We start from the raw sequence: 12,960 nt of genomic DNA on the forward strand, positions 1-12,960 counted from the left end.
AAATGATTGGAGAAAAATATAGCCATCTAACTAGTTTCACTTGAAATTTGTGACTTCAAGCTCCAAGTGGCCTGTCAAAACTGTTACAGCAATCCTCCAACACTTCCAAGTCGATTCACTCCACCATTCTTTCAGGGCCTCATGGTCCCCTTTCTTCCAGGTCCCATGCCTTCTCCCTCATCTCTTATTCCATGATTTTAGTTTTCCACCAAGAGATGGTAGCAATCCAAAGAACTTCCACATCACTTTACCTTTAGATATACCAATCTACCTTTTTCTAGACCCTGTACATTTTTTTTTCTTCTCTATTGTTATACTGGATGAGTATTGCTGATTTCTCTGATGTCAACTCTTCCACTGCTGCTCTTAGATCTGATACATTCTCACATTTAAAAAAAAAAAATCCTTAGTGGAATTGTGCCTCTTCCTGAAACTTGGATTCATCCCTCTCTACTGTATTATTCTCATTGGTGTACATGTAAGATCTATTACATGTACTGCCTCACTCAAACATCTTTTACTGACTTCCTCCTTGTCCCTACATCTACCACCATATTCTCTTTTTTCCTTTTCAGCAAAATCCCTCAGTTTATCTCCAATTCTTCTCCTATTCTATGTTAGCACACAACAGTCAAGCTTTCACACACACTCTTCAATAGAAACAGTTCTTGTCATGGTCACCACTGACCTCTATATTGTTAAGTCTCATGTTCAATTCTCAGCCTTCATCTTATATAAGGTGAGTAGCGTTTGACACAGTTGATCATCCCCTCATTTATAAGTGTCCTCTTTCTTCTTTTGGTGTTATTAACATCTCATTCTCTCGGTTTTTCTTCAACCTTCTACCTTTTCAGCCTCTTGCTGAATCCTTCTCACCAATCATTGCCTCATAGTGTACTCAGATATTAGTTCTCTTTTTTTTTAAATAATTTTTATGTCAGATTTCAAAGCTATTAGACTTGATAACTCTTTCAAATGAATAAAAATGGTAAGGAGTTCCCATCATGGCTCAGTGGTTAACGAATCCAACTAGGAACCATGAGGTTGCGTGTTCTATCCCCGGCCTTGCTCAGTGGGTTAGGGATCTGGTGTTGCCGTGAGCTGTGGTGTAGGTCGTGGATGTGGCTTGGATGCCACCTTGCTGTGGCTGTGGCATAGGCCAGTGGCTACAGCTCTGATTAGACCCCTAGCCTGGGAACCTCCATATGCCGCAGGAGCAGCCCTAGAAAACGCAAAAAGAAAAAAAAAGGTAAAATATACTATATAAAACCACATTTGCTGTCTTATAGATAACAATTACAATATAATTTGCAAAATCAAAATCGAAGATCTCAATAAAGGAAGGATATATCATGTTTTTGGATTAGGAAACTCAATATAGGATGTCAATTGTTTCTAAATTGTCTTTTCATCACAATCCTAATTAAAATCCTAGTAAGATTTTTTTTTTAAATTTCTTTGAAACCCACAGTCTATTCTGAAGTCTTTATGGAAAGGGAAAGAAAATAGAATAAATAGCTAACACTCTTTTGAAAGAAAAAATAAAGTTGTGGAATTAGCAGTACAGATTTTAAGACTCACTTTAAAGCTACAGAAAACAAAGATGCTTTGGTATTGGATAGTGGGTAAACATAGGTGAACAGAAAGTTCAGAAGTAAACACAAGCATATATGATAAATTGTTTTTTTTAACAGCTTACTTATATAATTGACATACAATGAACACACCTATTTAAAATGTACAATTTGATAGGTTTTGATATTTGTACACATTGGAACTATCACCACAATCAAGATAATAAACATATCAACTCCATAAGTTTCCTTGTGCCACTTGGGTACCCTTCCTTCATCTTCTTACCATGCCCTCTTCCCCACTTCATCCCCAGGCAAACACCAATCTACTTTTGAGGCACAACACATTAGTTTGTGTTTTCATCCTTTATGCCCTCTATTTGTTTGTTTGTTTCTTTGTTTATTTGATCTAGCTTATACTACTCAGTATAATCGTTTTGGGATTTATTCTGTAGTTAATTTCAAGATCACCAAGATTTTTATCATGGATAAATCCATCCTCAAAGTCCACAGATGCGCAACCCCATATGCTTTTTTTTTTAACCCCTTATGTTTTATATGTGACTCAGTATTTATTGAATGAATCCATAAAAATCGAATTACCTACCTTTTTAAGTGACACAGCTTCTTACTGCAACATGAATATATATATAATAACATTTTTGTAAAGCACTTTCATACTAAAATTTAGTCCCATTATAAGTAGATTAGAGAGCTCTGGCCCAAATAGTTTAATAGCTTTGCCCAAGGTGTCAGGGACTTGGGTACAAACCCAAACACACAAACGTAATTCAGGAGAGTCAAGTTCTAGCCACAAGTGGGAGCTATTAGATTATTTAGACATGCTAAGGCATGCTAGTTTGGTTTTTTCCCCTAAACTAAGAGAGAATACTAATCACATTGTGAGAAAAGTAGAATTTCTGTACTTCAGTGCCCTCTCTAATGAAAATATTTTGACTTTTTATAGATAATACTTCAATGCATTCTCATCAAACACAACCATCATAAAGAAAAAACCTTAAATAGAAATTGAACAAAAACAGAAAAATTAGCTCATATTTCCATAATCTGTAAAAGTTCTACCTTAAATTGAAGATATAAACTTATGTATAAAAGTGTGTAATTTTGGCATCATTGCAGCTATTTTTAGCCTCTTCTTGCAATCCATTTCTTATCTCCATTGTGTCAAGTTCGTGAAAATGAGGAGTGCAGAAGGAAAAAGAAAGTGGCAGAGAGTCTTTAGAAGGAATCTGAGGGATCCAAATTTGAGGTGAGACTAAAACGTTTAAAGAGCTAAAAGGTTTATGAGACACTCAGAGCCACACTGTAGGTTCTATAAGCTGGATCAGCTCCCTCCTGTGGGCCAGGCCTGGTGGGTGCAGCAGAGGCAGGCATGGCCTTCCCTCAAGTGTGCACAAATTATAAGGGAGGCAGATGCACAAAGTCAGTACATAAGGCCACTATTGTCCATTTTACAAATTAGGAAACTGAGGCTCAGTCTTGTTAACTAAGTGCATCCAGTGTCATGTAGTTAGTAAGTGTCAGAGCTAAGATTTGGGTCCAGCCTGGTGGAGGCCCGTGCTTCTCTTATATCAGTCAGCTCTCTCTCCACATTCTAGAGCACATCACTTACCTTTTATTAATAAGAAGTTAGAAAAGTCCCATGAGTCAGACAGATAGCTTTTCATTCTGCTAAAAATAATTAGATAAAACTGAAAAACTTCACTAATACTTTCTCTCTCACACCCCTCCTGTTTTAGGTGTTCAGCATAATGATTTGATATATGCATATATTGTGAAGTGATCATCACAATAGTTAATATCCCTCACCACACATAATTACAAAGTTTTTTTGTGTGTATGATGAGAACTTTTTAAGATTTACTCTCAGTAAGTTTTAAGTATGCAATAATACTTCAACTATCCAATGCACATAGGATTATTAACTATAGTCTCCATGCAGTGCATTATATCCCCATGAATGCCCTATTTTATGACTGGAAGTTTGTAATTTTTTACTTCACCTATTTTGCACCCCTTGACTCCCCACTTCTGGCAGCCACCACTCTTAATCTGTTCTCTGTTTCTGTGAGTTTTTTTTTTTTTTTTAAGATTCCATTTATAAGTGAGTCAGGTGGTATTTGTTTTCTCTGACTTATTTCATCCAGTATAATGCCTTCAAAGTCTGTTATGGGCAACATGGATATACTCTGAATGTTAAAGAAGATGTTAAAGGGCCATAAATAAATATTGGATTGTTTATATTTGAGAGTACAACATAACTCAGGAAAAGAGAGTTTAAATATATACTTAATTGCATTGGGTCAGGTTATATAAATGAGTTAAAAATTTTAACTTGTAGCTGAGCAGAGAGCTTTCTTATACTATATAGACAAAATATATGAATTCTCTCAAGATATGCTATTTATGGAAATGTTTATTTTGGCGTTTTTCTGTTTTACCATTTTATTGAAGTTAGACCTTTTTGTAAATCTGTGACTTAAATTTGTTTAAATTTGTCAGCCATTACCACAATCCAGTTTTCCATCACCCTCCAAGTTTCCTTCAAGTGCATTTGCAGTTTTTTCACTGTTCTTAGCAAGACAGAGAGAAAACAACACACACACACACACACACACACACACACACACACACACACACACACACACACACAGCATCTTACTCTAAAAGAAAAATCACCTAGTACCACCTAGTGGTGTTTAAGTAGATAGCAAGTTGATATCTTGAGTTCCTCAAATCCTCAGGTTCACGTTTCCTTGCTTTGTTTTGTTTTTCTATGAGATCACTAAATAAGACACAAATATTTATGGTTTATAATTGAAACTCTACTTGAAATATCTACAAAGTTATCTAAAACACTAGATAAATTTTTAAACTTTAATTAAAAAATTAATGATATTCTTCAAATGAGAGTTTACTTGGAACCTCAAAATGTTTAGCTGATAAATGCTTAACAATTTTGTTTGGAGCAGGGATAGAGGACTACTTGCTCCCCTTCTTGATGAAATTAACTTTATAAAGAAAAGACTGGAGAAATAAGCAAAAAATAGAAAGAGTGATTATCTTTGGGTATTTGAAAATGAGTAAAAATTTCTGTTTGGTTTTATTTTTTTTCTTGAGTATGTATTTATTTTAATTGAAAAGCTTTATTTTTAAAAGTAAACATCAAATTTCAAAATATTGCAAAAATTCCCAGCAAAGTCAATAAAAGATGGTAAATTTCCATGACTATTCCCTTCTGGATTCTTCCCTAGCAGTGTCAATAAGTACATCGCTTACAGGGTAAGATTGAAGGCTGTGGTTTACTGAGCAGAATCCTGCCTCAACTTCGTAGTATGAATCTTTGCTGGTGACGCCAACCATTACTTGACTTCATTCAATGTCTCAAGATTAATTAAATTGTGATCAACTGTGTAAGATTCATATGGTGAATTGCACATAATTCTGAGAGCATTCCTGTGAAACTGTGCTTTACTACAGAAAAATTATTCAGAGCAACAATAATTTCAGTTATGTAATTACATATTAATTGAATAATAATAGTGAAATAATAATAATATCTAATATAGATTCTAATACTGGTATGATTAGCTATTATGGTAAGGAAATACATCAATGATAGCTTGAGGAAAGAAATATATAAATTTCCCCCAAGATAAACACCCACAACTCTCTGCCAAAATAAGAAAATTTGTTTGCTTCTCTCTTGATGATAGCAAGCCATGTAATTTGAGAACAGTATCAAGCACTGTTTTCCCACATATCATCCTGGCAAAATCTTAGGAGCTATGCTCCTCTCTCCCTCCCTTACCCTCACCCCCTCTTTCCATCCCTCTGTGTGTATGTGTGTACATTTCTCTTCACTTCTGCCTTCACTTGCATCAAAATTCTCAGAGGAGGTTGAACCAGGAATCACTAGTTTCCTGAGGTTTCAAAACAATTTTGCCCTGCTGAGTGATGGTTTTTTTCAGAACCAAGGACAGCACTCAAGACTCCCATTTCCCATACTCTGTTTTCTAGCTATCCCTATGGGACTGGTATGATCAGATTTCCTGGACAATCACAGGTTAAGCCAGATCTCTCAAACACCACTCTAAGAAAATAATAATAATAGTAAAATAATAGCTTATTGTGTTCTTAATATATAGTATACATGTATCTTTCGGCTCATGCTAGAAGAGGCCACAGCTATGAAACACATTAATGGAGACTGTGTCAGAAAAGGGCTGAGTCTAGCTAACATTCAGGGGAACAATTGCTGGTTAGAGCCTATATGGATTGTATCCTAATGGTAATTTAATGTAGCATGCAGTCATAGCTAGGACTTACATAGCAGTTATCATGTGCCAGCTGTTCTAAGCACTTAATATGTCGACTCATTTTAATTATTACCCAAACTCCTAAGGGATAAAGATATTACTATTACAATTTTATAGATGAGGAAACTGAGGAGAAACTATGTAAAGGACCTTGGCTAAGGTCACACAGTAAGTATCATAGGGGAGGTTTGTACTCAGGCAGTTTAGCCCTAGTGCCTGTGCTCTTAAACACCATGATATAGGATTTTCCCTGAAATTTTTTTTTACATTTTTATTTTTTTCAATGATTTTTATTTTTATTTTTTACCATTATGGCTGGTTTATAGTGTTCTGTCAATTTTCTACTGCACAGTAAGGTGACCCAGTCACACATACATATATACATTCTTTTTTCTCACATTATCATGCTCCATCCAAGTGACTAGATATGATTCCCAGTAACATACAGCAGGATCCCATTGCTGATCCATCCAAAGGCAATAGTTTGCATCTATTAACCCCAAATTCCCCTCTCCCTACCCCTTCCCCTTGGCAACCACAAGTCTGTTCTCCAAGTTCATGAGTTTCTTTCCTGAGGAAAGGTTCATTTGTGCCATATATTAGAGTCCAGATATAAATGATATCATATGGTCTTTGTTTTTCTCATTCTGACTTAAACTTCACTCAGTATGAGAGTCTCTAATTCCACCCATATTGCTTAAAATGGCATTATTTTGTTCTTTTTTATGGCCGAGTAGCATTCCAACATGTATGTATACCACATCTTCTTTTTTTTTTTTTTTGTCTTTTTGCTATTTCTTGGGCCGCTCCTGCAGCATATGGAGGTTCCCAGGCTAGGGGTCGAATCGGAGCTGTAGCCACCGGCCTACACCAGAGCCACAGCAACGCAGGATCCAAGCCGTGTCTGCAACCTACACCACAGCTCACGGCAACGCCGGATTGTTAACCCACTGAGCAAGGGCAGGGACCGAACCCGCAACCTCATGGTTCCTAGTCAAGTTCATTAACCACTGCACCACGATGGGAACTCCTACCACATCTTCTTAATCCATTCATCGGTTGATGGCCCTTTAGGTTGTTTTCATGTCTTGGTTATTGCGAATAGAGCTGCAATCAACATATGAGTGCATATCTTTTTCAAGGAAAATTTTGTCCAGATATACACCAGGAGTGGGATTGCTGGGTCATATGGTAGTTCTATATATAGTTTTCTAAGGTAACTGCATACTGTTTTCCATAGTGGTTGTACAAATTTACATTCCCACCAACAGTGCAGGAAGTTCCCTTTTCTCCACACCCTCTCCAACATTTGTTATTTGTAGACTTATTAATGATGGCCATTCTGACTGGTGTGAGGTGGTTCCTCATAGTAGTTTGGATTTGCATTTCTCAATAATCGGTGATGTTGAGCATTTTCTCATGTCCTTGTTGGCCATCTGTATCTTTGGAGCAACTCTGGTCTCTTGCCCATTTTTCAATTGGGTTGTTGGCTTTTTTGCTGTTGAGTTGTATAAGTTGTTTGTATATTTTAGAGATTAAGCCCTTGTGAATTGCATTATTTGAAACTATTTTCTCTCATTCTGTAAGTTGTCTTTTTGTTTATATTTTATGGTTTCCTTTGCTGTGCAAGAGCTTCTGAGTTTGATTATGTACTATTGATTTCTTCCCTAAAATTTAAGTAGCATATTGCAATTACACATTTTCCTCTTGGGTTTAGTTCCCTAACATATACTTCTCCTTCTTCTAGTTAATATTCCAAGACTCTGAGGAGTGGTGGGAGGGAAAGATTGGGGATGGGCTTTGAGAAGTGACTTCCTTTGGCAAAGGGATTCACTCATGTAAAGGAGTTACAGTGTCTTTAAGAAGGTGGGGTCCAGCCTCATCAAGCAGGGACAGAGAGAATGGTTCATTTGTCTGAGGGGGTTCTTTTTCGGGGGTGGTGTTGGAGGCTTGGGATAATCAAAATCTTCTAAAATTTGCCATATATTCTCAGTCAGACTCTTGGTATCCCACTCCTTTGTGATGGATGCTGTAATTGCCAGGCAAGAAAGCATGAGCCTGTCAAATCAGCAACCAGGATTTTTGTCCCCAGCTATCTCAGACTTGGTGCTAAATAGTAATAGTCTCTAGTTCATTCTAGCTCAGAAAATTGAAGGAATTGAACTTTTCTCTATTTACACTTTTGTGTTTTGTTAGAAGCATCCACCCAACAAGTAAACTAATGCCTGGAATCTCCCGAAATGAATTATTTTGAGAGTGGTTTAGGGGAACTGAGCTACTCTTTGGCCATGGAGTAGTAGTCTTGCCCTCTTTGTGAATCCTGATGAACATTCTTTTTGTGGGACATAATTTATAGCTTCCCTTTGTCCTTTTACCGTTTTTGCATATTTTGTACCTACACAATCCTACCGAACCTCTCCCAAGACTTCTGAAGTAGATGTGGGGACCACTGAGGGGAAATGCCTGTGTGCAAACACATTTCAGAATGTGGGACCCAAGAAAATGTATATGTCACATGAAAGAAGCTGATTTCCACTGGCTACACTTAGATCCATCCCTACAGGATAATGGATTCCTTACTTGGTACTGGGCACTGACTCTAGCAGGCAGCCAGTGGCACCCCAGTAAAGAGATAGTATTGCCACTTCTTGCATGCGTCTCCCTTTTATGCACTTTTTTTTGGAACGAATATAAACTTTAGATTGATTTTACTTGTGTATCTATATTTCCTTGAGTGCTATGGGGTACAGCAGAGAAGAGATAGAATAGAAAGTGATGTTTCATCTTGTTCAGTCAGTGGGATGGGGGTCTTGTGCCTGCTAAATTTGACCTGATCACAATGACCTTGAACTCTAGTACAGGCCTTCTAAGAGTAACAGTTCTTTGCTTTGTATCACAACCCCCTTGTCTCTTGGTTTTTGTTTTTCTCCCCATTCATTCTCATTTTCCTATTTGTTTTTGTCTGTCACGAGTCATAGGTGTTGATAAGTCTCTTGATTCTTTCAGTGTGCGACAGAATATTAAGAATTTGCCTTGAAAGTTGGAGACTAAAGTGTTTCCATATAAAGAAATTAAGCTTTTATAAATTGATAAGCCAGAGCCATCCTGTGTCTTGGGAAATAACAGGCAGGGGTTTGTGAGAAGAAATTACAATATTTCAAATCAATTAGGGAGACTCACTCATTTCACAGAAAATATTCTTCTCTATATTCAATTACACAATTAATTTATTTGTCAAATGCCCATCCATTTTCCAGGGACTGTATTCTTGACACAAAAGAGGCATTGAAAATTTTTGTTACAGTGTGCAGGGAGTTTTATAGTTTGTTTTTTTTTGGTGAGAGTGAAAATAATTGAAAAGAAAAAAATTAATAAATCATGGAATATCAAAAACAGAAGTGCAACTACATATTTTAACAATATGAAGGTGACCGCCACCAGTCCCAAGGGTTTGAACTATCAGTTCCACTTTATAAGAGCACTGATAGCATTAATTCAAATGCTCCATAAAACATACATGTTTAAAAAGCTCCAAGTAATTAAATACTGGACTAAATAAAGTTAAGAGTTTTCTAAAGGAAGGTTTGCAGCCATGCTTTTTTTTTTTTTTTTTTAACTTTCCAAGCTGCTTTTGGCCTGTTTAGGAAATCCATAGCTGAGCAGAAAAGGATTTTTTTTTTTTAATAACTAAATGAATTATCTGAGAACACCTCAAGGGAGCTGGATCCCTCAAGGAAGTCCAAGAGTTAAACAACTCACTTAAGTGTGTCACTTGTGACAGAGTTTGCCAGCTCTCTACTCCGTATCCATTCTCTGCTCCTTCAACAGCAATGGAAATCCCAGTATACATATCTCAGATCTTCAGAGAGCTCTGAGGTAACATGTGTAGTCATGTGACCAAGTTCTGGTCTGTGGGTTGTGAGCTGTGGTCATGTGTGCATCCTTCAGGCCGTGTGCTTTTAAATGTCCTTTTCTCTTCCATTTTCTTACTTCTTTTTCTGACGGCTGAAATCCAAATATGGACTATACAGTTGCCCAACAAACCAGCCTTGTATTTCATTATTTTTATTTGCTTATGTCTGAATATGAATGAGGTGAGCATCTTTTTTCATATACTTATCAGTTGTTCAAGCACAGCATTTTAACTCAGTGAATTGGGAAAGGGTAACAAACCACATCTAAAGAGATAAGAAGAAAAGGAATAATAAAGGTTTCTATTTTTAACCTTCTTAATTCCTAACCAGGGCATGTAGCACAATCAATTTCCTTCTAAGTACTGCCTTAACTATGTCAAACAATTTTTTGCATGAGTGGTGTCTCATTTGCATTTAGTTCAAAGTAGATTTTCCTTTCCTTTAGGGCTTTTTTTAGCCCCATATGTTGCTTGGTCATACATTATTTAGTGCCCAAACATTTGGAATGTCTTAACAGCTATATTTTTGGCATTGATTTCTAATTTTACTGCACTGTGATTGGAGTAGTCTGAATTGTACATTAAACCTTTGGAATTTACTGAGATTATTTTGAAGGCCTAAAATGTTTTACTTTTATAAATGTTGCATGTGTATCCCGAAAGTGTATATTCTTCATTGGCTCTGTGTGTGTGTATTCCAACAATTATTTAATACATTTAATATATTTGATAAACCTATTACAGTATTAATTGTTCATGTCTTTGAGATCATCACTCATTCTTGTCTGCTTGTGGTATCAGTTTCTGAGAGGATAATGTCAAAAATCTATAATATAATTTTAGAGTTATAGTTATTCTTCTTGGAATAATGTTTTTCACAATTGTTTTGATGAGCATCTTATACTTGTTTTGGTCCTTGTCAAAAAATTACCAGTTGGGAGTTCCCATTGTGGTTCAATGGGTTAAGAACCTGACTAGTATCCACGAGGATGAAGGTTCAATCCCTGGCCTTGCTCAGTGGGTTAAGGATCTGGCTTTGCCATGAGCTATGGTGTAGGTCACAGACAGATCTGGCATTGCTGTGGCTGTGGGGTAGGCCAGCAGCTGCAGCTCCAATCAACCCCTAGCCTGGGAAATTTCATATGCCACAGGTTTGGCCATAAAAAGCCAAAAAAATTTTTTTTTTACAAAAGGTAATTGCATTTATGTCTTGGCCTGATTGGATTTTTTTCAATGATTTAAGCATTTGGAGTTCATTCTTATTTTGAGAGAATAATTTAATTTTAGTTATTATTCCCATCTCTCCTGCTATGCTTATCCATTCCTTTTTGCAACTTTAAAAGGAAAGGTGGAGTTTTCAGGGAGGTTTTTTTTTGGGGGGGGGCTTTTTAGAGCCACACCTGCAGCATATGGAGGTTCCCAGGCTAGGGGTGAAATCCCAGCTGTAGCCGCCGGCCCATGCCACAGCCGCATCTGCGACCTACACCACAGCTCATGGCAATGCCAGATCCTTAGCACAGTGAGGGAGGCCAGAGATGGAACTCGCATCCTCATGAATGCTAGTTGGGTTCATTAACTGCTGAGCTACAACAGGAACTCTATTATCGGGGAGTTTTAGTCAGAGTACCTAACGTCACTAGAAGACTCAGGTGAGGATGTGGAGACTGTACAGAATGAATGAATAGTTAGCTTGGTGCTGGCAGTGCTGTGTATATCTGGGAGGGGAGTCTGGAAATGTAAGCTGGATCCATGATGGTGAGAATCTTTGAAATAGGCTCTTCATTTTATTCTCCTGACTTTGTACTGTTCTTAAATACTCTGTTGTCTTGGCTTTGATTCTGATTCCTTAATAACTGAACAGGGAAAACATTTATTTAATAATGTTGTTTTCAACGGTGTCATATAAACTGCTTGTGACTGTGACATGATTTGAAGATCTAAAATGATAAACTCCCAATGTCTAAAAAAGTATCTCCTTATCACTCTCAAAACTATGTCTTTGGTGAATGTCTAAATCTGTCTAAGTGATGTGCTTGAAGTCTCTGGATGCCACAGTTTCACTTCTATCAGTATGTAGTCTTCTTCTGGATCCATGATTCCCTAATTTGGCAGGAGACAAATTTGAATTATAGCTGCCTAGCATTACAGAAATATAAAGCTATACACATCATTCAGTTATTTTGTCTTAGTACTTACCAGCTTATATTGCACTATAAGTAGTTATTTAAATCTCTGTGTTAAAAACTTATAGTTTTCCCCTAGTATTATTCATCTTTCTCATCTAAAACCCCAGATTTTAAGCCCGAATTTTTGGTTTGGGTTATGGTTACTCAGAATAAAGACCAGATTTTCCATCCTCCTTTGTAGCTAGATATGGCCAAATGATTTTGTTCCACCTATTGGGATGTATCTGAAAGAAATGTTTAAAAGAAGGGGGATCTGCCTTCTCATATACTTTCTTTTATTTGTTGGGTGGAGGAAGATCTAATAACTGGAGCTGTAGTGTTTATCTTGGACATTAGGTGACCTTTATTTATTTATTTAGGGCCACACCTGCATCATATGGAAGTTCCTGGGCTAGGGGTCAAATCAGAGCTACAGCTGCTGGCCTACGCCACAGCCACAATAATGCCAGATCTGAGTCACATCTGGGACCTGCCCCACAGCTTGTGGCAATACCGGATCCTTAACCAAGTGAGCAAGGTCAGGAATCAAACCCGCATCCTCATGGATAGTAGTTGGGTTCTTAACCCGCTGAGCCACAATGGGAACTCTGAGGTGACCTTTAGAATAGAAATCCTATAGGGACCAATAGCAAGATGATTGAGTCTGACCTCTTACATCTTTGATTGCTTTAACAGTTTTGATCTGACTACCTTTGGGCTTCTTGACTGTGAGAGAGAAATAAACTTCTGTTTTTGTTTAAACCAGCATGATTTTGAGTTATTTTGGCACTCACATTCTAATGTAATTTTAGCTAATACACTCTATAGTTTTTTGCATGTCTAGCATTCACTTTGCATTCTTTAGGAAACACCATCTCCGTTTTCTTGGGGAAGGGCAGGTGAGGCTTGCCTCACCAATCATAGCCTTCCATCTAGTGGGCCTCAGTGATTGGTTCCTGGATGGTCAC

Source organism: Phacochoerus africanus, chromosome 15, assembly GCF_016906955.1.
Source record: "Phacochoerus africanus isolate WHEZ1 chromosome 15, ROS_Pafr_v1, whole genome shotgun sequence".
Taxonomy (NCBI): Eukaryota; Metazoa; Chordata; class Mammalia; order Artiodactyla; family Suidae; genus Phacochoerus; species Phacochoerus africanus.